This window comes from Jaculus jaculus, chromosome 1, assembly GCF_020740685.1.
Source record: "Jaculus jaculus isolate mJacJac1 chromosome 1, mJacJac1.mat.Y.cur, whole genome shotgun sequence".
Taxonomy (NCBI): Eukaryota; Metazoa; Chordata; class Mammalia; order Rodentia; family Dipodidae; genus Jaculus; species Jaculus jaculus.
In genome coordinates, this window is record NC_059102.1 from 233,705,304 (window position 1) to 233,731,321 (window position 26,018).

Here is a 26,018-nt window from a genome sequence, read left to right on the forward strand (position 1 = left end):
CCCCTCCCCGGGGCTTCGGTTCTCCAGGGGCCCCTGCGAACCCGGGACCCTCCGAAGACATAGCCAAGAGGGTGTGTGTGTGTGCGTGTGTGTGTGCGTGCAGTTGGTTATCTATAGTTGCTCTCAAACGTGCGCACCCTGGGGACTCGGTACAGGAAACCAGCCTAGGTGGCCGCAACGCGGCTGCCTAGGGTTGGGTACTAGGCGCCCTGAGCAAAAGGGCGCACTCGGCGACCGCTGCGCTCCTCCGGGGACCCGCGTCAACCGGCGCGACACAGACAATGAATTCCTGGCGAGGCTCCCTGCCCGGCTGGCCTCGGTGGAGCCGGCAGGAAGTGCGGGGGCCCCGGCCGGGAGCGCGGCCTGGGCCGGGGGCGGGGAGGGGGCGCCGGGCGGCTTCGGCCTGAAGGCTACGCCGGGGGCGCGCGCGCAGGCAGCGGCCGCGGCACTCCGCTTCCCCGAGGGACCAGAGAAGGGTCCGGGAGAAAGCTCAGCGAGGCCCCGGAGCCAGCGAGGGTGGCCTCCGAGCTGCCGGCCTCTCGAGCGACGGTCCTCGCCGCCTCTTCCTTCCTGCCGCCGCCGAGATTCGCAATCCCCGCCAAGTCGGCCTGCACCCCTTGATTGGCCACGCGGGCCCGGGGCCGGCGCGCGGGGAGTCGCCAGGGCCCCTGGTCGGCGTGTCCCTCCCCCCTCAGCCTCGGGTCCCCCCGCGAGCGGCGGCGCCGGGCCCCGGAGCGGGTCCACGGGCAGGGTGTCGGCGACGTGCCCCCGCCACCGCCTGCGCCTCCCGTTCGCGGCCTCCGCCTCCGCCTCCGCCTCCCCCTCTGCCCCCGCCTCCTCCTCTCGCTCTCTCGCTCGCTCGCTCGCGCGGTCCCCGGCCGCCCGCCCGCCCGCCCGCCGGTCCCTCCTCCCTCGCTCGCTCCCTCCCTCCCTCCCTCCTCGCTCGTTCGCTCGCGCCGTCGCCGGGCCTCGCTCGCTCACCTTTCACCGAGCGCGGCTTCGCCTGCTTCCGCCTGGACATGTCCGGGGCTCCGGGCGCTCCGTCGCCCTCCGCGGCCGGCTCCCACCGCCGCCCCCCGCCGCTCCGGACAGCCCTTCTCCCCCTTCTCCTCCTCCTGCCTCTCGGAAACTTTGTTTTTTGCAGCCGGGTCGGCGGCCGTGGGGAGCGGACCGCAAGTCCCGGGCAGTCTCCCTGGGGGGGACAGCCCTGGCCGGCCGAGGCCGCTCGGGGGCGGGGGGAGGCCCTGGGGGCGCGCCGGGGCCCTGCCTGTTGCAATGCGGCAGCCAGGGGCTCTGGGTCCCGGCGGCGGTCCCAGCGGCGCGGGGAGTCCGGAGGCCACTCGGCCGAGCCGAGTTATGCAAAAAAAAAAAAAAAAAAAAAAAAAAAAAGCCGCCCCCCTCCTCCTCCCCACCCCCCGCCGGCCCCCGGCCCCTGCGGCCCCCTCCCTCCCTCCCCCACCCCACCGCCACCCTAACCCTCCTCCTCCTTCTCCTCCGCCCCTTGCCGGATTTTTGTGCAAAGTTTGCAGGCGTCCGGCCACGCAGCCCGGTGCGGAGCTCACAATGAACCCATCTGAGGAGGGGGGACGGGGCTGGAGTCGGGAGGGTCTCAGGGGGCGAGGAGACCGGAGGCGGTCCGGAGCGCAGGAGCTCAGTACTCCCCAGGAAAAAAAAAAAAAAAAAAAAAAACCTTCAAATTATCCCCTGCCGCACACACACAAAAAAAAATACTAATGGTTCAAAAATGCCCAAACGCCTGGTTTGGAGATTATGATGGATAGAGGGGGGGCGTCCCTCAACTCAGCCTACTTGGAGGGGGGCTCGAAACGGCCGCCGTGGCTAGGAAGCCGCGGCTCGGGGCCCCCTGGCTCACGCCCCCTTCTCAGGCTCCCGGCTTGGTCCGGCGCTAGCACCCCTCCTTGGAGGAAGAAGGGGCGCGCGGGGGCGCTCAGGCGGCTGCAGGCGGGCGCGCCTGTGCCCGGGGCATCGTTCAGCCCGTGCGCCGGGCCGCTGCTGCCTGCCCTCGGGCTGCGGTGCTCAGCGCGCGGCGCGCAGCCGATGCCCAGGCCGGTGCCAAGTCGCCGGCCCCGCTAGCTGCCTCCATGGACCAGGAGCTCGGAAGGGGGGGAGGCGGCGGCTGCGGTGGTGGCGGCGGAGGAGGAGGACGAGCAGGCGGCGGCCGGGCTCCCGTCCTCCCGGGCAGCGGCGGCGGCGGCTGCGCCCCGGCTCCTCCGCGCACCAGCCGGCGCCGGCCCGCCCGCCAGCCTCCCTCGCGCTCCTGTCTTCTTTGTGGTCGCTGGCTCTCCTCCTCCCGATCCGGCTGCTGGGGCTGCACTGCAGAGACACATAATAAAGCCAGGCTTGGCTGGAAATGTAGCCGGGTCCCAGCAGGAGGATGTGAGGAGCGGAGTCCCGGCGGGGGAGCGCTCTGATCCCGTGGGGCGCCCCGCACTGCTCCGGCTCGGATCAGACGGAGAGAGGGCCAACAGCACCGAGCGATGGACAGCGCTGGAAATACAGCTCCGGCCGCCCGCAAAACCCGGACCACGGCGGCGGCGGCGGCAGGCACGGCGCGGGCGCGGGCACCGCACCGGCACGCCGGGCCCACGACTCGGGCTCTGGGAGGGAGGAGGGAACGGATACACAGGGCCCACGCCGGGCTGACAGGCTCGCCCGGGTACCTTCAGCTTTACAAACTGCAAAAAGTGAGAAACTGGGGAGGGGGCAGCAAACCAAGGTGAGCTGCCTCAGCATTGCCGCCTCCGCAACTTATGCCCCACGCACAAGAATTATCCTGGGACCTGGCTTCTCCGTCTCAGTTGGTTTTTACCTGTCGGTCGGTGTTCAAAGACCATCTCTGCCCAAACCCAAGAGACTATTAGACCACTTAGCTAACCCATATCCACATCTGAATGACTCTTGACCCTGGTAAGCACTTCTAACTGCGGCTATACAAGGCACACCTACCCCCCCCCCAAAAAAAAAAAAACACCGTAGTGGCAACCCCTTTCTTAGTTAACCAAAGAGATAAATCTGCCCCTACATCCCACAAAGTTTTGCCCCAGCCACCAGAGGGCGCCTGACGTCTTTACTGCTCTTGAGCCAGTTGAGGCTGGGGTCTGGAAACAGGCCCTAAGCACAGACTTGGATGCAGTCTTCCCCAAGATCCCCAAAACTGTGTCTTTGAGGCCATCCCCTCCCCCTTATCATCTGCAGGCAACCTGTTTAGGGTTCAGCGGCCCCCGACATCGTCCCCCCCCCCTCCCAGCAAGTGGCGTCACCTTGGGCCGGCGCGTCCCGGAGCCGGGAAAGCGGGAGCGGGTGCGCGGAGCGGCTTGGCGCTGGGGGTTATCAATCTCGTGGATCGATAAGTTGCCACTTGGAGAGAGGGGAGGGCTACGTCCCCTCGGAGACAAGTTACCCAGGGCAACCTTTCACGGAAAAACCCGTTGCCCGCCGAGAGCAGCGCCGGGCTCAGCTCAGCAGCGGCGCCCGCCCCAAGCAGGGTGCCCGCGCCCCGCCGTTCCCTGGCCTGCACGCCAGCGGGGCCCCCGCCCCACTCGGCTCGCCTCGCGGTCCTGCGGGGCCTTTTTCGCCAACCCCGTGCTGGGCTGATTGCTGAGGTAGATGCCACCCCCGCACCCCTACGGCTTGGGAGCTTGGGCCTCTGGCGGCTGCAGGAAAAAAAAAAGGCCTGAGGAGGGAGGGGGGTGCGCGCGCGCCCAAGGCCATCTCCGAGGTAGAGTCACCGGGTGACCGGTGCTATGCGACGCCATGGCAAATATTCTGACAGCGGGGGGCAAAGTATGAGGATTCCCAGAGGGGCGAGGAGCAGACCATAGACATCTCCTTATCTAGGACCTGGACACTATCTACCCCAGGCTACAGTTGCCACCCCCGACCACCACCCTCCCCGGAGTGCGTCAGTGTCCAGCATCCAAGGCTTCCCAGAGAGAAGCCTCCCGCAGCCCAGGATGTCCAGCGTCAGACCGAGAAAGGATGCCAAGGGCCAGTGCGAGGGCAGAGGCCGCAAAGCGCCTGGGAAGGCGCCAGGAAGGAGGGGCTGAATCCGCCGCTCCCCCACCCCCGCCGGCGCCTGGGATCGAGGCCCACGGAGAGAGGCTGACAGGCGGCAGATGGCACACGCTGGGGGAGGGGGCGATTGGCCTCAGCTCAGGGTGCCCCCGCCGCGGGCTGCCTCTCCTAGAGGGAAGGGGAGGGGACCCTTCCCAGCTCGTGCGCTCTGGATCTCTGGGGGGCTGAGATCGCGGACAGTGCCCAGCCGGGAGCCTGAAGGGAGATGGGGACAGACAAAAGGAGTCTGGTAGAGAAGGGATGTGTGAGACTGAAGGAGGGGGTTGTCACCGGCGTGGAGAGGTGATTGGAGACCCGAGTCCTCTGTCCTTTTACCATCATCCCCAGGGAACTGGTGGAGGCTCAGAGGTTGAAGATGAGGGTAAGAGGATGGAGAAGGGGGCGGCGAAGGCCCGGTGGGCACTAATCCTCAAGGAGAAGGGTCCCGCAGCAGAACCCAAAGTTATTTGAGCCCGCTTCCGCGTGCCGCGGTCACGCACGTTTGCGTCTCGACGCTCGTACTTCCCACCCCCACCCCCACTCGGGCGCGCAACTGCGGTCATCTACAGTCAGGGCGCAAAGGGAACTCGACCTCGTCCCACAGCGACGGCCCGCTGCCTCAGAAGCTGGTTTCATTCTTAACTCCTTCCCCCACCAAAAAAAAAAAAAAAATGTTGCTTTAAGGAAGATTGAAGACTTGCAAAAAGAAAGGAAAAAAACAAAAAACGCCAGTAGTGTCTCCCTAACCATCTCCTTCCCACTTGAGTTCCCACCGCACGGGTCTCGGGACACACCTAGTGACGGTGAGCACTCACCTGCCCGGTGACTTTAGACAAAAAAGAGCTCATTTTCCGGTGTCAGTTTATGCCCCAGCTGCTTGTTTCCTCGGAGCACCCAGGTCTGGGCCCCTCCCTAAAGGAAGCAGGGCCCGCGTGACCTTCAGTCTGTTAAAGGACTGAGTGGGGTTATCTACTGCAAAGTGTCAAGACCCACCATAGAAAATGCTACGACCGCAAAGGCAAGCTGATGCTCCTGGAAAGGAAAAAGAAAGACCTTGTTGGCAAATGGGAGACTTCCTTCAAAGCCCGTCCTTGATGGCAGGCAGGGAATGCTCCTGCCCACAGCACTGCCCTTCCCCATCTGGATGCTCCTCGAGGATGTGACATTGAACCTGTTGCAAGGGTGGCTGATTCTGATTTCCACTCACAGAGCCGTCTTGGGACAACAAATCAAGTAGGACTAGAGGAAAACACCACGGGAGGGTTTCTTTGGCGAGCATGCTGAAGAGCTTCCAGAGTGCATCACGAAAGGTGTGTTTGTATTGGGCATGGTTGCCCACAGCTGTCATCCCCACACTTGGGAGGCAGAGGCAGGAGGATGGAGATTTCAAGGTCAGCCTGAGCTACACTGCCTCAAAAAAAAAAAAAAAAGGAAAGTTATTTTAGATCTTTTAGTAAGTAGCAAGGTGACCACCTTCCCCCCATCCACATGTCCCCAAACACAAGCACAGGAGTAGTCGCTTGAATACATGCCATCTGAAATAATGACTTGCTTACTGATTATTACTTGAAAATCTCACTCTCCACTGCGTGCAGGGAGCTGGCACAGGCCTGTCAGTCATTTGGGGAAGGGAAGATTACAAGTATTCCCTCATTCAACATTGATGTTTTAATTGTGTGCCTACTGTGTGCCAAAACAGTAAGCTCTTTCCTATTCGACCTGGCTCTCCCCCTGGAAGAGGAGGCTAACTTTTAATAAATGACCACACCAATAATGATTGAAATGTACTTTTGAACAATCCTAAGAAAAAGAAGTAGAGTGTAAATGATGCCAAAAGAACAAGGGTCACAGTGGTGATCTGGCTGAGAGCCTGAAGGAGGAGAAGGAAGGGGAGAGTCCAGGAAGAGGACGTAGTGCACAGTGTGTGCAAAGGGCCTGGGTTGAGAAGGCACTGGGTGGTTCTAAGGGAGAAGTTGTCACAGCTCAGGCAAAGGACCAAAGGAGGCAAACACAGCCAGAGCTGGGAGCCAACACAACCAATCAACTTTCCAATCCAACCTATCTCATTGTCTCACTGGAAACCCTCAAGCAACCAGGGACTTGGTCCTTCGTTTTCTCATCTGCAAAAATGAGAAGACAGTGGCTGGGGAGATGGCTGGGAGGTTAAAGGCACTTTTTTGCAAAGCCTGCCTGCCTAGGTTCAATTCCCCAGCACCCAGGTAAAGCCCGATGCAAAGAAGCCTGTGCATCGGTGATCCTAAGGGGCTTTTGACAGCGGGAAGTGGAGCCACAAAAACCTGAAGCTTGCAGGCCAGCTAGTGTGATGTCCATTTGCAGGCTAGCAGTATGCTCACAGAAGCCAAAGACCCTGACTCAAAGAAGGTGGAGCACAGACACCTTGAAGTTGTCCTCTGAACTCCATAAGTGCACCCTGGCAATAACCACACATGTACACACAAATAAATAAATAAATGTTTAAAACAAGAATGCAGATACCGTAGGAATACAGACACCATGCATCTCACAAGGTTGTCCTGAGGATGTCATGCTATTAGGTGCCCAGGCCTTTACTGCTTCCCTCTTGTCCCATCTCTCACTTTTACCACCTCCAAGTTACCTGTAACCATAGAGAGAAATGCCAGTCACATAACCACAAATTCTTTCCTTTCCCTAGTAAAGTCTTCCTCCCCTGGCATTCCCCTAAGGAGACAGGCATGCTCCTGCCTCCTAGATACTTTCAGGCTGCTCTAGATATATCAGAAAGGCTTTGTTGCTTTGTGGGTAGGTCAGTGATGAGGATGGAACCCGGGGCCTCAAGCACACTAAGCAGGTGCTGCACCCCCCAACCTATCTGGAGCTTCATGTACTTTTGTTGTATTTTGATGATCATCCACCTGCAGAATCAGATTCCTCCTGCCCGGGGACACTGAGGGGTCTAGGCCCTCTGGTTGGACCTCTCAGACAGTCTGGCATGGCCAGTCTGTTAACCAGGGGGAGCTTCCACTTTCTGGGAGCTGGGGTGGGGGGAGGTTGCCTCTTCTCCAGTGTGCAGCATTGAGCCTCAACGCCCACAGACTTGGCCTTGAGGCTTCTGAGTACTCAGAAGGATGAGGGGCAAGATGGAAGAGTTCTTTTCTCAGCTTCTGGTTCCCAGCCTGGCACTTGGGGGAGGGAAATCCCTGCAGATTGCTTCTGAAATTCCCCAGAGGTCCCCATTGTCCCCCTGACCACAATTCAAAGAGGCCAGCAGCGGGGGCCCAGACATCTGCCTCCCTGGAGCTGTGGGAGCCTGGTGCCAAAAACAATAAGTGGGGTTTGAGAACCTCCTTGTCTTCTCCAGTTTCTACTCTGCTGGGAAAGCCATTCCTATTTTATCATCATTATTATAATTATTTAGTTCTTCAAGCATCAGCAATCTTCCCAAGGAACACCCACACGGCAGCAAGGAAACCAACTTGGCAGGAGGGTCCCAGTGGACTCATGCCCTCAGAAAGCTTACAACTGTTGGTCCTGCCTGGAGCCTCCACCAGACCCCCTCTAGCTGCCCAGTGTGCCGCATTTGAGCCTATGGAGTCTGACCACTCACTTGCTGCTTTGTGCTCTCAAAATACCTTTTTAACGGTGTCTGTATCTGGCTGTTTTTCTTTTTAATTTTTAAAATTATTTTAAAAAGTTTAGTATAGGGGGCTGTGGTGATGGCTCAACTGTTGAAAGCACTTTCTTGCAAAGCCTGTAGGCCAGGGTTCAATTCTCCAGCACCCACATAGAAACCAGATGCAAAGAGAGGCTCAAGCATCTGGCATCAAGAGAGCCTGGTATGAACCAGGTGTGGAGGCGCTCGTCTTTAATCCCAGTACTTGGGAGGCAGAGGTAGGAGGATCACCGTGAATTTGAAGCCAGCCAGGGACTACATAGTGAATTGCAGGTCAGCCTAAGCTGGAGTGAGACCCCACCTCAAAAGAGAGAGAGAGAGCTTAGTATGTGCATGTGTGTGCCTGTGTGCACACATGTGAAAACACATATGCTAATACGCAAATATATAAAAATACGTTTTAATAAAATGTGGGGCTGAGAATATGACCCAGCAGTTAAAGGCACTTGCTTGCAAAGCCTGCTGGCCTGAATTAAATTCCCCAGTGCCTATATAAAGCCAGATGCTTAAAGTGGTGCAAGCATCTGGTGTTCATTTACACTGGCAAGAGGCCCTCCTACCATGCCCATTCTTTCTCATTCTTATTCTCTCTCTATCCCCCCTCAAATAAGCAAAAACATTTTTAAAACAAAAATTAATTTAAAAAATTAAAAATAAAAGTCACTATAACTAATGCAGTGTCCAATTTTTAAATTTTTTAGCCAGGACTGGTCAGATAAGAAACCCCTAGCATGCAACCTCCAGGATTCATATCAGGTGGGGCACATTCCAGGATTGTCACAAGTCCTTTGACCACAGTCGTTCAATCAACCATCAAACAAGCTAATTAGCAAACTGGACAGCAAAGTGACAAATTTAGCCAGGTGTGGTGGCACATGCCTTTAATCCCAGCATTCTGGAGGCTGGGGTAGGAGGTTCCCTGTGAGTTCAAGGCTACCCTGAAACTACATGGTGAATTCCAGGTCAGTCTGGGAGCGAGACCCTATCTTAAAAAAACAAAAAAGAACCAGGCATGGTGGTGCACACCTCTAATCCCAGCACTCAGAAGGCAGAGGTAGGAGGACCACCGTGAGTTCGAGGCCATCCTGAAAATACACAGATCAGCCTCAGCTAGAATGAGACCCTGTGGGGGGCGGGGGGGAGGAGAAATTTAGAGATAGGCTGTCATTGGTGAATTTAAAGATAAGCAAGGCATAGTTTGCAAATATGGCCAGGTGAGCCTGGGACAATTTGCACCCCTGGGACAAGTCTCTTGCATTATGCATGCATTTGCACCTGCACACAGCTCAGCTCTTCAGAGATCCTGGGTCCACCATGAGTGCCAATTCTGACTGTACTTTATGGTGTCCATAGAAAACACAGAATCCTGCCTGGGAATGTGATGGGGCCTGTCGCACTAGAATCGGTCAGACAGCATGGAAGGACAGAGCTGGCACTTCACCGAGCTGGCCATAGGACCTATTTAGTCCTTTATAGTAGTCCTGCTTTGCTACTGACTGTATGAGAACGGTCAGTGCTCAGTGTGTGTGAGGGGTCTGGTCTGAGACCTGCCTTCACGGTCACCGGTGACAGAGGCAGTAGCAAGCCCTCACCCATCTCTAGCTTCTTTTGTGACCACTGCTGTGTGAATTTACCAACCTGACTTAGATTGCTTGGGGGGGGGTGGTGTTTATTTTCTCCCTGTGTGTGCATGCATGCACATCACCCTTTCCCTGTGGATCCTCATCATAGTACAAGGAAGCCCCTCCTCAGTAGATAAGAGTTGGAGAAACACCGTGGAGGTTTCACACACCAGTGTGTGCAGTTCCTGCGCCAGCTGAGCACACAGGATGCCCCAGGCGGGAAGAAGGGGGAATAGGTCCTCGGGGCTGGAGATCCCTGTTATATCCCAATGCACTGCAGGTACCCAGAATGAGGTATCATCATGACAAAAACCAATTTTTTGTCACCAAGAGGTGACCAGACACAACACAGTGCATTCCACCGTTATCACAGGAACGCTTCCTAATGGAAACAAGCCAATAGCTAGAAAGCTTTGCCCATCCAACTAGGCCAAAAGCTCCTTGAGGGTGGAGCCGTAGATTTTCCTTTGTGCCCTCCTATATCACTGTGCCCACTCTGTGAGTGGTAGTGGTTGGAAAGGCTGGCAGAACAATGCCCAGAGGTCTGAGGTGAGCTCTGGGCACTCTGTATGGCACTGGCCTCTTTGCAGGTCTGAACTGGAACTTAACGCTCACTAGCTAGGCCTCCCACGTAGGAGATGAGGAAGGAGTGTCACAGCAGTGGCACAGGATGGCTGTGGGCAGTAAGTAGGGGAGCACCACCAGGTGCCGCTGGAACATGTCTGGCACGCAGCCCTTTGCACAGCGGAGGCCCTGAGGTGCTGTTACTGTGTTTGACTTATGCTTCTGCTTCAGTAGCAGGTGTGGCTGAGACGCAGGCTAGGTGGGCTTGCAAGGAAGTGAGATCACTCCCTGGAACCAAGGCTGACAAAGAGACCTGACAGGACAGTTTCCCTGTGTGGAGCCTTGGAACAAGTCACATGTCCTACGTTCATCAACCGGGTCCTTCATTAGGAAGAGTTCAGTAAGTGTTAACTGGGGCTGGGGAGATGGCTCAGTGGTTAAGGTGCTTGCCTGAGAAGCCTAAGGACCCAGGTTCCATTTCCCAGTACCCATGTAAACCAGATGCATGTGGTGCATGTGTCTGGACTTAGTTTGCAGTGGCTAGAGGCCCTGGTGCTCTCTCTCCCCCCTCTCTCTTCTCAAATAAATAAATAAAATATATTTTTTTAAATAAGCATCAGTTGTTGTTCACAGTTATAAGCACAACATGCACAGCCATCTAATACATTTAGGTTCCCTCTTTCTGCCTCAGTCTCCCCACTTGCATAGTCCTTTTCAATTCTCTGAATGGAGAAACAAGTCTACTCCCATCCTCTGGCCCAAATGGCAGCAGGCCAGAGTTCAAGACCTGTGGGAGCAGAGGAAATTCAGGCAAAAGGCCACTAAAGGGAGGTTATGGGGTTTGGGCCCCAGTGGGATGGGAGCAGAGGGAGCAGGGCCCAGGGCCCAGTAGACCAGCCTGGCGCACATTTCCCAAGGCTTCCTCGGAGTAGTCCAGGCTCCATCCTGGTCATGCACATTGGGACATGCCAGGGCCTAGCTTCCCAGGGGCTGAAGGGAGCTCCCGCAGGGGACTTCAAAAGCCCAAATGCCTTTCAGAAAGGAACTAAAACTTTCTGCTTAACCAAAGCCTCCACAGGAGAAGAACAGGCCTAGCCCTTTTCTTTTTAAGTCTCTTTATTTTCCAGCCGGCTGGCCTGGTCATTCTCTTTTTTTCCTATTATAAATGGTCCCAGCTGCAACACACAGGGAAGAAAAAAACCATCTCCCAGGCCCGGGCAGGGGCCGGTTGCAGCCTCACTGCCTGGCTGGCCTCCTGGGGCAGACAAAGGCAGCTCTGGCCTCCGGCACCCACTGGGAGAGGCCCTGGAGCCCCGCCCAGAGCTAAAGCCACTAAGGGAGGAGGGGAGGGTTCGGGAAGTTTCTGCCAGCACTCCAAATCTTCCTGTCCCTGGGAGCCAACAAAGCTGGGGCAGAAAATGAAGGATCAGGCGCCCTTCACAAGGGCCACAGGACTCTGGGCCTTTAGTCCTAGCAGATGATCCAGTTTGTACTGGGAAGATGTAGAAACCCACGTGTGGGGGAACAGAGTTACCCAAAGGCAGCACTGACTTTAGAAGCTAACTCTTTCAAGTCCAACACCAAGGAACAAAGTGGGTGGGGGAGGGTCTGGGAGGGAGCTTAACATCCTGGGGTTTCTGGACCAATGGGATGTCATTCCTTTCAGTGGCTGCCCTGCCTCGCAGCAAGTCATTTCATTTCTCTGTGCCTCAGTTCCCTTATCTGTGACAGCGAAGCTATGCCCACAACCACCTTACACCTGGGGTCCTGGAAGGACTGAATTAGCCAATGGGTAAAGATCTTAGAGTAGTGCTCAAGAAAATTTCCTCTTAGCTGTCTGCAAACATTAGGACTTGTTTTCTGCATCCATCCAATGTTTGTGACTTCCTGGGGCCTATGCCATGACAGGCAGTGGGCCAGATATTAAGGACACAATTGGACGGGGCCAAGAAGTACATGACCAGGTGGAACTTGGGTGGGGTAAGCTAACACATACACTGGGTCCTGAGCAGATGACAGGTGCACTGGATGACTTAGAAAACGAGGCCGACCATGCTGCCACTTATTTACCCTCCTCCTTTTTTTTTTCTTTTATTTTTGAATAGTGACAACTAGTTTAAGTATTTTCATTATGTTTTTAAGCAGAATTGGGACCCAGGCCTGCAATCCATGCCTCATTTCCCCAGCTGGGTGGGTTTGATTCAGTCTTTGAAGCACTGGGGCCAGGGAGGGAGGAATGAGCCTTGAGGAAGGGAAGCCCCTGTCCTGGTGGCCCTCTAGGTGTCCCTGTCCCTAAATTCCATCCCACCCACCCACCCCACTTCAGTAACCTCCTGAGTATGGCCTGCCAATAGGAACTGCTACTGGGGCTGCTCTCAGCCAGGTGCAGGCTCCCCGTAGTGGCCCGTGACAACACTGTCACTCACAGGGTGCCAATCCAGTGTCACGAAGCCAACACAAGCCGAAACAGCGTATCCTCATCCTCTGTCCTCGTGATCCCTGGGACTTGGCAAAAACTTAGCCTCTTGTCTAAAAGGGAAAATGAACAGAAGACATCCCTGATAATAGGGGAGGGACAACCCTCGCCACTCTGTTTGTTTGTTTGTTTTGTTTTTCGAGATAGGGTCTCCTCTAGCCCAGGCTGACTTCACCATGTAGTCTCAGGCTGGTCTAGAACTTATAGCAATCCTCCCACCTCTGCCTCCCGAGTGCTAGGATTAAAGGCGTGAGCCACCACGCCCGGTCAGCAACCCTCTCCTCTCCTTCCTTTGCCCCAGGCCCTACAGCCTATGTGGTGTCTTGCAGGTATCTCTCCCTGCAGGTCTAAATTGATGTCCACAAACTGTCATTTTCTCCTGTGCATATAGGAAAAAAAAGGCTCACCCAGGTTCAGAAGTTACTGGTCCATGGTCACATAGTCTTAAGGGAAATCAGAGTTTTCGGTTTGCTTTGTTTCTTGAGAGAAAGACTCACTTGATAGTCCAGGTTGGGCTCAGTCTCGTGATCCTCTTGCCTGGCCTCCCAAGTACAAGAAATACAGGCTTAGAGCTTGATTGAAATTAAGCTGGATCTCCTGCATCCAGAGCTGGAAATCTCCCCTCTCCAGTTAATTTCAGCTTCCACACTTTGCCTGAAGCGTAGAATTGACTTATTGATTTTAGATAGATGGATGCTGAGATGAACATATAAACAGCTAGGTAGATAGAGAGATAAAGATGGTATCTCTGGGGACTACAAACAATCGTACCAGGTGTCAGAGGACATCTTTCACCAAATCTCCATCAACCCCCAAATTCTTTTCTGTTGTTGCTTTTTAGTTGGGAAAGGTTTATTTTGGGGGGAGAGAGGGAGACAGCTTTTGAAGGTAGGGTCTCACGCCAGCTCAGGCTGACCTGGAATTCACTGTGTAGCCTCAGGATGGCCTCAACTCTGGGCGAGCCTCCTACCTCTGCCTCCCAAGTGCTAGGGTTAAAGGCATGCGTCATGACACCCAGGCTTTATCTTTTTATTTTATTTATGTATTTATTTATTTATGTGTGTGTGTGTATTGTGTGTGTATGTATGTATGTATGTATGTATGTATTTAGAAGAGTTTAAGGCCAGCCTGGGCCTTGAACTAACTATGTAGCCAAGGCTGGCATTGAACTTCTTACCCTCCTGCCTCTCAAATTCTGGGAATACAGGTGTATGTACCACACCCAATTTAAGATGTTCAATATGCAGAAAATAATACATTGGAAAGTTACGTACCTCCAATAAATGTTCAGATCACACATATGCTGGGGGTCGTTTTCTGTGATATGAACATTTGATGTTCTCTCCATCTTACTCAAACATAGCTTCAAATCAAATGTCATAGGTACCCTCCACACCCCCCAACTAGACCTAAGCCCCACCACCACCACCACACTTATGATTGCCACTACAGGGTCAAAGGGCTGTCCTATATCACTAGCCAGGTTGGAAAATCTCCATTACTTGGGTATTTGCACTCAGGAAGGGAGCTCCAGATACCTTGGTGAAAATGCCAAGTCTTGAACCATCCTTCATCTTCCTTTTCCTCTGAGGTAAAGGGCCCTGGGGACAGCAGGAAGGGGAAGTAACAAGGGCTCCACTTTATAGGGGCATCAGCTGATGCTTGCAAAATCACTGGCCATAAGCAGAAGGTCCCTGGCTTCCTCTCTCTCTTCCCCAGCCCTGCCTCCCTGCTTGCTTGCTGCTTCCCTAGCAGTGGGAGATGCAGGAAGAAGGGAACACCTACATTAAGAAGGTGACTGGTGTTCAAAGCTCTAGGCAAGAGGGAAGAAGCCAGGCTATCTTGAGGGAAGAAGGCTGCAGGTCCTGGTAGCCTAGGGTTTCAGTCTCTTGGATGCCCACCTGCAGGGTACCTGGAAGTTGAAGGGATGATTTCACAGTTACTGCCAGAAACAACAGACAGATAACACATCAAGAAGGTTTGTATCTCTGGACAGGCTGGAGGACTGCCTACACACCAAAAAACATGCATCCGGATCAAATTGTAGGTTGTGACTCTAGACTTGCCACCTCTTTCTTGGACAAACTATTACTCCCACACCCATATGTATTCCATATCATCCTCATATAAATGTACCTATGGAGCTGGAGGGATGGCTTAGCAGTTAAGATGCTAGCCTGCAAAGCCAAAGGACACAGGTTCAATTCCCCAGGACCCACATAAGCCAGATGCACAAGGCGGCACATGTGTCTGGAGTTTGTTTGCAGTGGCTAAAGGCCCTAGCACACCCAATCTCTCTCTCTCTCTTCTCTCTCTCTCTCATAAATAATTTTTAAAAAATTAAATTAAAAAATGTAGGGCTGGAGAGATGGCTTAGCGGTTAAGCGCTTGCCTATGAAGCCTGAAGACCCCGGTTTGAGGCTCGATTCCCCAGGACCCATGTTCACCAGATGCTCAAGGGGGCACACACATCTGGAGTTTGTTTGCAGTGACTGGAAGCCCTGGCATGCCCATTCTCTTTCTTTCTCTCTGCCTCTTTCCAGGTTGACCTGGAATTCATTCTGAAGCCCCAGGCTGGACTCCAACTCACAGAGATCCTCCTATCTCTGCCTCTCGAGTGCTGGGATTAAAGATGTACACCACTAGTCTTTTCGTGATATATTTATTTACTTATTTGTATTGGCTTATGTGTGACCAGAGACAATGAGTGCTCTAGGGCCTCTTACCACTGCCAATGAACTCCAGACACACGGGTGACTTTGTGCATTGGCTTTACTTGAGTACTGGGGAATTAAGCCCAGGCTGATAGGCTTTGCAAACAAGTACTTTTAACCTCTGAGCCATCTCACCAGCTCCCACCTTTCCCTTTTATGTACTTAATATTTATTTGTGTGTGTGTGCACGCGCGCATATGTGTGCGTGCACATACGCAAGCGTGCCCACGTGTGAGTGCCTGCCAAGACAAGTATGTGGAGGTCAGAGGACAACTTTTGGGTTGGTCCTCGCTGTCCACCTCACTTGAGGCGTTGTTTACTGCTCTGTTCACAAGCTTCCGGAAAATTCTCATGTTTGCACCTCTCTTCTCATCATAGGCACACTGGGATTACATAAATAGAGTTCTGCCTTAAAAAAAAAAAAAAAAACAACAAAAAAGTATTTATTTGTATGTGCGCATATGCACACACCAGGGTCTCTTGCCGCTGTTAATGAATGCCTGTCTGGCTTTACATAGGTAGCTGGGGAATTGAACCAGGCACACTGGCTTTACAAGAAAACACCTTTAACTACTAAGCCATCTCCCCGCTTTTACATGGGATCTGGGGATCCAATTGATAGGAACTGAGAGCATTGAGGGTTTCTTAGCTCTTGGGTGAGCAATAACTCAGGAGCTAGGGTGCCAGACACTCATGGTCACACAAAGCTTCCATTAAATTAGCGGCTTCCATATTCTTGTCTTATGAATTTCGATGAGCGAAACCCACACGCTGGAGGTTAAAGTTTAGAAAGATTTTTATTATACAGCTTAAGAGAAGGAAAGAATGCAGAGCTCTTGCCCAAGAGGAGGCAAGAGGGGTTACAGAACATGGAAAATCCCATCTAGAGACCCAAATTGGGGTCTTTAAATGGGGTGAACTGGTTAATCCAGGCCCAGATGCCAAACATCTAGATACCACTAGGTTTTCAGAAAAAGGGAATAATCCCTTTACATTCCTTTCTGTTCTAAGAAAGAGATAAGACCAGAAGACACTTATTCACATCCTAGGATGAGGCTTTAGGGGAAAAGAGATGAGCAAGAAGACAAGATTCTCCCTTAAAGGTTCAAGGACATGCTGCTCCTCCACGCTCAGCCGAGGGCACTGCCGCCCCTTAGCTGTATCACAGCCTCAGGTCCTCAGAATTGTGCAGCAAGCACTGTCTCCACCAGGCCATCTCCCCAGCTCATTGTCCATCTCCCCCCAACAGATCATGAACTCTGAGAAGCGGAATCTTGGAGATCTCGTCGACTGCTCTGTCCCTAGGTTCCTAGAAGTGTCAGTACTGAAAAATTTTTTTGAAAGAATGAACATTTACCCTCCCAGAAGTAGAAGGTGGGACTAGATGGAAACAGACAGCTGTTCTCATAGCCTGACTGGCTCAGTTTCTTACCACTTTTCCCAGTGATGGAAGGTATCTTATCTCTCAAGGATTGGTTCCAATCCCTGGTCTTCCTATCCCCCAGGCAGAATTATTGGCACAGTTTGTAGCTGGGGATAATATTGCTTTTCAGTCAAGTGCCTTTAACCACTGAGCACTGTGTTGAAAGTGCTGAAAATATCCGTGTTTTCCTGTGTCTTGTCACTACCTGTTCATCGTTCACATGTAAATTTGCTTTTAGAGGTTTACAACCGTGTCCTACATACGATAGAACATTTGGTGACACCCTTTCCTTCAGCATTATGTACTGAACGTCACCATTGCATCACTGTGTCAAAATTCCTGGCATGACTTCAGGGAAGGCATTTCAGTCCATCTTGGCAGGGAAAGTATGGAGAGGCAACGCAGTTCACACCATGGCCGCCAGGAAGCAGAGAATAGCAGGAAGGGGCCAAGGAAAGAGAGAACTTTGTTTGGTTTTTTTGGGTATTTCGAAGTAGGGTCTTGCTCTATCCCAGGCTGACCTGAATTCACCATGTAGCCTCATGGTGCCAACATGCCAGCCAATTTTTATGTATTTATCAGAGAGACAGAGAGAGAGGAAGGCAGTTAGAAAGACACAGAGGAAGGCAGAGAAAGACAGAATGAACACACCAGCCACTGCAAACAAACTCCAGATGCATATGCCACCTTGTGCATCTGGTTTACGTGGGTCCCGGGGAATCAAAACTGGGTCATTTGGCTTTTCAGGCAAACACCTTAGCTGCTAAGCCATCTCTCCAGCCTTAGAGAGAACACTCTTTTTTTTTTTCTTTTCACAATTTTTATTAACATTTTCCATGATTATAAAAAATATCCCATGGTAATACCCTCCCCCTCCCCCGCACTTTCCCTTTGAAATTCCATTCTCCATCATATTACCTTCCCATCTCAATCATTGTAGTTACATATATACAATGTCAACCTATTAAGTACCCTCCTCCCTTCCTTTCTCTTCCCTTTATGTCTCCTTTTTAACTTACTGGCCTCTGCTACTAAGTATTTTCCTTCTCACGAAGAAGCCCAATCATCTGTAGCTAGGATCCACATATGAGAGAGAACATGTGGCGCTTGGCTTTCTGGGCCTGGGTTACCTCACTTAGTATAATCCTTTCCAGGTCCATCCATTTTTCTGCAAATTTCATAACTTCATTTTTCTTTACCACTGAGTAGAATTCCATTGTATAAATGTGCCACATCTTCATTATCCACTCATCAGTTAAGGGACATCTAGGCCACTTCCATTGAGAGAACACTCTTGAACTGATCTCTAGTCACATCTTGTCTCCAGCTAGGCCTTACATTCCAAAGTTTCATCTTTTCCAAGTTCATTCAGATTTTTTAATTATTTTATTTATTCACAAGGGGAGACAGAATACAAATGGGCGCACCAGGGCCTTTAACCACTGTTCCGGGGGTGGGGGAACAACTCTAGATGCATGCACCACTTTGTACATCTGGCTTACGTGGGTGTTAGAGAATCAAACTGGGTCATTAGGCATTGCAGGTAAGTGCTTTGACCACTGAGCAATCTCTCCAGCCCTAATTCAGATTTTTTTTTTTTTTAAATTTCTATTTATGTGCCAGAGAGTGAGGAAAGGAGGAAGGGAGAGAGGAAGTAGAGAGAATGGGGCAGCAGGGCTTCTTACCTCTGCAAAGGAACTCCAGACATATTCATCATTTTGTGCTTCTGGCTTTGTGTGGGAACAGGGGAATCGAACCCAGGCTGGCAGTTATTGAAAGCAAGTACCTTTAACCACTAAGCCATCTTCCCAGCCCTCATTGAGATTTTAAATACAATTGATTAATCCATTCATGAAGACAAGGCTCTTGTGCTCCAATCACTTCCAAAAAGCTCATCTTCTGGCAATGAAATCCTCAATACATGAACCAGTGGAGAACATTTCATAGTCAAACCATAGTGCAGTAGTTTTTAATTTTTGCTATAGAGCATACTATTCCCTGCCCTGTGGTAGTTTGAAATGTCCCCCATAGCTGCATGTACTTGTGATTCAGCCTCATATTTCTTAACTGTTGGAGCTTTTAGGAGGTAGAGTGTTGCTGGAGGAAAGGTGTCACTGGGGGCAGGCCTTGGGATTAATTTGTCCAACCCACTGGGTGTTCAGAGCTCAGCTCACTCTTGCTACTTCCTCCCAGCTGATGTGACAAGATGTGCTGCTGTCTGTTCTTGCCATGTTTTCTTCACCATGATGATATTTCCCCTTGAAGCTGTAAAACAAAATCAACCCTTTCCTTCCATCAGCTGTTTCTGGTTGGGTATTTTGTCCCAGAAACAAAAACGTAACTGCTATTCCCTCCTCCCTCTTCCCAATTTCCAAGTCCAGCAGTCTGATATGTAGCCTTCCAGAAGGATTTTCTATGCTCACAGGACAAGCAGAAATCCCTATATGGGAAAGCGCCACACTGATATTAGGGTGAAATCACATGATAAGCACCTCACTCTCTCAGCTCTCTGCACCTGATCATACAGTCTGGACACCCTTTGGGACACTTGGACTCATTCTTTTTCATGACCACACAACAACAGCACATGTGTGGATGTATGTCAGTGTTAACCTATCCCCTTGGGTACAAATGTTTCCATGGTTTTGTTAATTCTAAAGCAGGTTTCTAAAGTATTTGGTGTATTTATCTTCTAGGCCTGCAATGAAATCTCAAGTATGGTGTCAAGCTTTCTTTTCTGGTATGGTTTAGCCTACATGAAAATATACTATGATGCTTAATCTTGATTGTCAACTTGGCAAGATTTAGACTCACCATGGAAATATATACCTCTGAGTGTGTTTCTAGAGAGGTTCAGCTGAAGAGGGAATATGTGCCCTAAATGTGGGCAACATCATTCCACAGGCTGGGGTCCTGGTTGAATAAAAAGGAGAAAGGGGTGAAGCACCAGCATTGATCTCTCTGTGCTTCCTGACTGCAGGTGCAACGTGACCAGCCACTTCATGTTCCTGCAGACATGCCTTGCTCACATGATGGTCTGTGCCCTCACATTGTGAACCAAAATTCCTTCAAACCCCTTTCTGCCCTTTTACTTCCTGCAGTGAGGCTGCCCAACCTTTTTTTTCTCGTTCCTTCTATCTTTTTCTCTCTTCCCTCTTTCTCTTCTTTCTTTCTGCCTTTCTCCCTTTCTCTCTTTCTTTCTGGTTTTTCAAAGTAGGGTTTTACTTTAGCCCAGGCTGACCTGGGATTCACTATGTAGTCTCAGGGTGGTCTTGAACTCACAGTAATCCTCCTACTTCTGCCTTCAGAGTGCTGGGATTAAAAGCATGTGCCACTGTATCTGGCTTTTTCTTTTTTGCTTTTCCATTTTTTTCTTTTTCTTTTTAGGTAGGGTCTCACACTAGCCCAGGCTGACCTAGAATTCACTATGTAGTCCCAGGGTGACCTCGAATTTACAGGGATCCTCCTACCACTGCCTCTGGAGTGCTGGGATTAAAGGTGCACACCACCATGACTGGCTTTATCAAATATTTTGAAATAGGAATTAGAAAACTAATATAGGGGGTTGGATAGATGGCTTAGAGGTTAAGACACTAGTCTGCAAACCTAAGGACTCAGGTTTGGCTCTTCCAGTACCCAACATAAGCCAGACGCACAAGGTGGCCGATGTGTTCATTTGTAGTGGTTCTCTAACCACTCCTCATGTGCTCATTCTCTCTCTGCCTTTTTCTCTTTCAAATAAAATAAAATTTTTTAAAAAGGAAAACTAATATATATGCTGAAAATTTTCTTTTCCCTAAAGTAATAATTCATATTTCAATCAACTCTAATAAGTGTCATCTACCTCATATCCACCAAACTAACTGGTAAGACTGTTTTCAGTTTTGCTGATCTGAACGGCATTTTATGCGATTCACATCTGTGCTTCTCTGGACCAGGAATCATATTGACTTTTTGCTTGTGTTTTTGTTTTTCAAGGTAGGATCTTACTCTAGCTCAGACTGACCTGGAATTCACTATGTAGTGTCAGAATGGCCTCGAACTCCCTGCAATCCTTCTACCTCTGCCTTTTAAGTGCTGGGATTAAAGGCGTGTTCCACCACGCCTGGCTTCATACTGACTTAAAAAAAAAATTATGTCTTTACTTGCAAGCAGAGGAAGATAGAGGAGAGAGAGAATGGGTGTGCCGTGGCCTCCAGCTGCAGCAAATTAAGTCCAGATGCATGTGCCACTGTGTATCTGGCTTTTTGTGGGTACTGGGGAATCGAACCCAGGTTGTTCAACTTTGCAGGCAAGTGCCTTAATTCCTGAGCCATCTCTTCAAGCCTCAAATTGTTGTTTTAATATGTTCTTTCTTAGTCATTAGGGTTTCTTCTCTGCAAAATGCTAAGTGAACCTCTAAGTCATTTGTTGGGGAGAGTGTCGATGGAAGGAGCCGTTGGACCATACACTTTTCGCAGTGCGTCATGGTTGTGTTCTAGAAGACCGTGAACTTTACGTGGAAGTGTCTGTACCTTGTTCCTGGCAGCATCTCTGGCACCAAGCCCACCTCCTGGCACACAGTAGGATTTCAGGTGGCACGGAATGAAAAGGAAGCCAAAGCTGGCAGTGGTGGCACACACCTTTAATCCCACCACTGGCTGTCAGCTTGAGGCCAGCCTGAGACTTCATAGTGAATTCCAGGTCAGCCTGGGCTAGAGTGAGACCCTACTTCAAAAAAGCAAAACAAACAAACAAAAAAAAAAAAATAGAAGCCAAAACAGGCTGGTGGCAGGGAGGCAGGTATCAGCTTTGTGACCCTTAACCCCAGATGCTGGGCAGACTGGACATGTCCTGAAACGGATAGCTATTCCTCTTGGCCAGTGATCACAGAACCCCTTCGCTGACATCTGTAAAGGAAACGAGGAGAGGTTCTTACAGAAAGCAAATACTGAGAAGGAGGTGGTGCGGAGGTGTCCCTTTCTGAGCTCCAGGGGGGCTTCTGCTTCAGTCACCAGGGACCTCCCTGCCAAAGCCCAGGAATGCTGGTGCCTTCGCTCCACGCTGCCATGCTCCAGGTGCTGAGGAAGCTTTCACAGTCAAGCTGGCGGAAGTCCCCACACCCGCCGGCTAGGGCAGAGCTCTGCAAACTTCTTTCTCCAAAGGGCAGATAGCAAATAGTTTTGGCTTTTCAGGCCATAAGGTCGCAGTGGAAACTACTTAACTGCCTTTGTAGTGTGAAAGCAGCCAGGAATGGAATATGGCAGTGTTCCAATAAAACTTTATTTATGCACACTGAAATCTGAATTAGGTGCAATTTTCTTTCTTCCTGAAATGAGAGCTCCCTCCCTCATGTAAAAATGTATAAAACATTCTTCACCCAAGGAAGGCTGCATTAAACAGGCAGCGCCAACCTGTTCTATAGGGATAATCAAAGTGTACCTACATAGCCCTTAGCCACTTACTGCTTAACGCTTATGTAAATTAGCTCATCCAAGCCTCACAAGGACCCGGGGACATGGGTTGCTAGTGTTGGCTTCGCTATATGGAGCAGGAAAAAAGTGCAATTCATTGCAGAAGGTTATACTGTCAGGAAATTGTGGGGCCAGAATTTGGGCCCAGAATCTTACGCATATGCTCTTATTCTGTTCTTCTGCCATTAAAATCCCAACCAAGTAATAAATTTGTCACTACCGGTTGTTGAATACTTACCATATGCCAGACAGAATTCCACAGCCACAATGATGTCGGTATCATTGTTAACACCCACAGATATTTGCGAAGGAAAGATCTAAAGTTAAACAGCCTCAAGAGGGAGAGAGACCGGACTGGGGAGGCCGGTAGCCTCTGGAAACCTTTTGGGGTAAGGGATGGAGAAGGCTGAGAGCAGATGGCGTGCCCTGGGAAAACAACCCCAGGCTCCCTGAGATCCAGGGGGTCTGTTCTCCACTCTCTCTGCCCCCAAAACAAGCCTAGCCTGCAGGTTTTTAAGGGGGTGGAAGAGCAGGTGAATGTTCCGCGAGTCCCGGCACATGGGGGGAAATGCTTCTGGCATTAAACAAAGCCTTTTTATATTTAAACTGCCAGCCCAGGATTTTCAGGAAAGTTTCCCCAAGCGTCGCTGAATGTGTGCACAAAAAATTATGTCCCGTGTATAAACAGTTGGATGCAGAAATACGCAAGTGCGCGTCCAAGCCCCACACTGCCCGCGCACCCCGCGTCCCGGGGCCCTGCACCCCGCTGGGCGCGGAGGTGGGCTGCACACCCGGTACAGGCGGGCCCGCAGGCGGGAGGGGGAGCAGGTTCCAGCAGGAATTCCAGAGCCACGGGGGGGTGGGAGGAAGAGGAAGCCGCCGCCGCGGGGGTTTGGAAGGGAGGAGGGGGGCCCTGGGCTGGGGGAGCCCAGGCCCTGGTCCCCCACTGCGTAGCCGCCCAGCTGCCAGGGGGGAAGACTCGCCAAAGCGGACCCCCGGGGCCTGAGGTCAGCGCAGGGGGAGGGGCTGGAGGAGCAGGAGGGGAGGGGTCAGATCAGGGGCGGGGCTGGAGGAGCAGGAGGAGGGGTCCATCAGGGGGCGGGGCTGGAGGAGCGGGGGCGCCCCAGCGCTGGGGGCGGCGCCTTGAGTAGTGGGTAGGGAAAGGCCCTAGTTGAGCACAGCCACTGCCGAGGAGCGGGAACCGCTATCCCGTGCGGTTTCCAGGACACGGTCCCAGGATGCTCCTTGGAAGGCTGAGAACCCTGGTCAGTGCGCTGGGTGGGTGGGCTGCCCCCTGCCGCCGATCCTGGACAATGACTACCCGAGGGCTCTAGGTTTTCTGTCTGGGAACGGGGAACACTGGCAAGTTCAGTGGCGTTTTGAGGGCTGCGAGCTGAGTGCCCAAGAGCTGTTTCCCTCCAGGCCAGCATCTTTGTGCACAACTTTTTGTTTGTTTGGCTTTTGATGGAGCCGGGTTGGCTAGAGTTTGGCTGGGCTCTGCAGCGCCTCCTTCCGTGCACCAAGTTTCTCTCTACAGTTTTGCCCAACCCAGGAAATTACCCCATCCTAATCCAGAGGACCTAATACGCCTGGATCCAGGAGCCAGGGCCAGCTTTCCTCTTCAGAGGTAGCCCATCTCCTCCAAGGGAGTCACACTCAGTTTTCCTATCGGTGGGCCAACTATTTTACTCTCCAAGGCTGTCTCGGATCCTCCCCCACCCCAGGGCAACATAGAAAGCAAAATTCAGATTAGTGTCCTTCAACCCCCAGCTCGGGAGGTGGAATGGGGGGGTCTTTATTGTCTCCCTCCTGAAATCACATGGGTTTGCTTTTCTAAACCGAGGTTCAGACTAGTAGGTCAAAAGTAGCTGCCTTTTGCATCCGCTGCTGCCCCTCTTGTTCACAGGGCACCATTTCGGTCCTGGACCAGTGCTTGGAAAAAAGAATCCTTCTGCCCTGCCCTCAGACAAGGCCCACTGATGCTCACGTGAAACATAACTTCCGCCAGTCACCCAATCAGCCCTGTCACAGCTGCCATTCAGACTTGATAGCTGGTGTCATTCACGCACGGAGCTGTCACTTCCTGGCCATGAAACCCCCAGGTATTCCCAGCACTACATTTTTCCAGTACAAAGCTAGCAAGCAGGGCCACACACATGGCTCACTCATATGTTGCCTTTCTTTATTTTATTTATTTATTTGAGTTAGAGATAGAAAGAGCTCATGGCACTGCAAACAAACTCCAGACATATGTGCCACTTTGTGCATCCGGTTTTACATGAGTACTGGGGAACCAAACCCAGGCTGTCAGGCTTTGCAAACAAATATCTTTAACTGCTGAGCCAACCCTCCAGTCCCCTTTTAATTTTAATTAATTAATTAATTAATTAATTTAATTTAATTTTGGGTTTTTGAGGTAGGGTCTTGCTTTAGCCCAAGCTGACCTGTAATTCACTCAGGGTGTCCTCAAACTCACAATGATCCACCTACCTCTGCCTCCCAAGCACTGGCATTAAAGGCATGCACCATCACACCCAGCTTTTATATGCTGCTTTTCATCTCATTGGTATTTGGCAAAATCTTGAATGTATTACTAGCAGGAAAAAAATTAATAAATTTTACGCTACAGAAGACGGTTTAGCAGTTAAAAGCACTTGTTGCTTAAACATGAGGATTTCTTGGGCACCAAACTCAACTCTCCAGAACCCATGTAAATTAGCTGAACAAGGCCAGACGGATGTGGGGCCGCACACCTTTAATCCCAACACTTGGGAGGCAGAGGTAGGAGGATCACTGTGAGTTCAAGGCCAGCCTGAAACTAGTGAGTTCTAGGCCAGCTTGGGAAAAAAAAGGAAAGGAAGAAAAGCTGAACATGACCACCCATGCCTGCCTGTAACCGCAGTCGGCAGGGGTAGAGGCAGGGACTGGAGAATCCCTGGGCTCTCTCAGGCCGAGGAAGACTCAGTCTCAAGGAAGTACGAGGACAAGCAACAAGAGAACATACGTGTGCGTGGATGTGCATGTGCACACATACCACACATCATACATACCTTCCCCTACACACGATTTCTGCTTGCACACACATGCAAAAATAAATTAGCAAATTTCACAGAGAAACCTGAAGTTTTGGCTTTTTTCAACAGATGAGGGATCAGGTAGCACTGACTCCTGACTTATGTTCCCTGTCCTTAGGTAGATGAGGAGACTGTGGGCAGAGCTGGACTAAGGTCTGTGCAGACACCCACCGGTCAGATTAAAGACAGAGCCAGTGGCCAGGCATGATGGCGATGCCTTTAATCCCAGCACTTTGGAGGCAGGAGGATCACCATGCGTTCAAGGCCACCCTGAGACTACCGAGTGAATTCCAGGTCAGCCTGGGCTAGAGTGAGACCCTACCTTGAAAACAAGAAAAAGACAGATCTAAGGACTGGAGAGATGGCTTAGCGGTTAAGGTACTAGCCTGCAAAGCTTTAGGACTCATGTTTGACTCTCCAGGTCGCACACAAAGGGGACACAAGTGCGCAAGGTCGCAAAGGTGCACATGGGGGCACAAGCTTCTGGAGTACAATTGCAGTGGCCAAATCTCTCTCTCTCTCTCTCTCTCTCTCTCTCTCTCTCTCTCTCTCTCTCACACACACACACACACACACACACGTTCTCACTCTCGCATTAAAAAAAAAAAGGCGTCTGTTGGGCTTGCCTCAAAAAATTAAATAAATAAATAAAAATAAAAAGAGCCAGGTGGGGTCTGGTTAGTTGACCTGTGATTCCAGCTACTCAGGAAGCAGAGGCAGGATCTTAAGTTCAAGACCAATATGAGCAACTTGGTGAGATCCTATTTCAAAAAGAGGACGGGGGGGGGGGGGGGCTGGAGAGATGGCTTAGCCGTTAAGGGTTTGCCTGAGCAGCCTCAGGACCCCAGTTCGGGGCTCAATTCCCCAGGACCCATGTTAGCCAGATGCACAAGGGGCCGCACGCATCTGCAGTTCGTTTGCAGTGGCTGGAAGCCCTGGCACACCCATTCTCTCTCTCTCTATCTC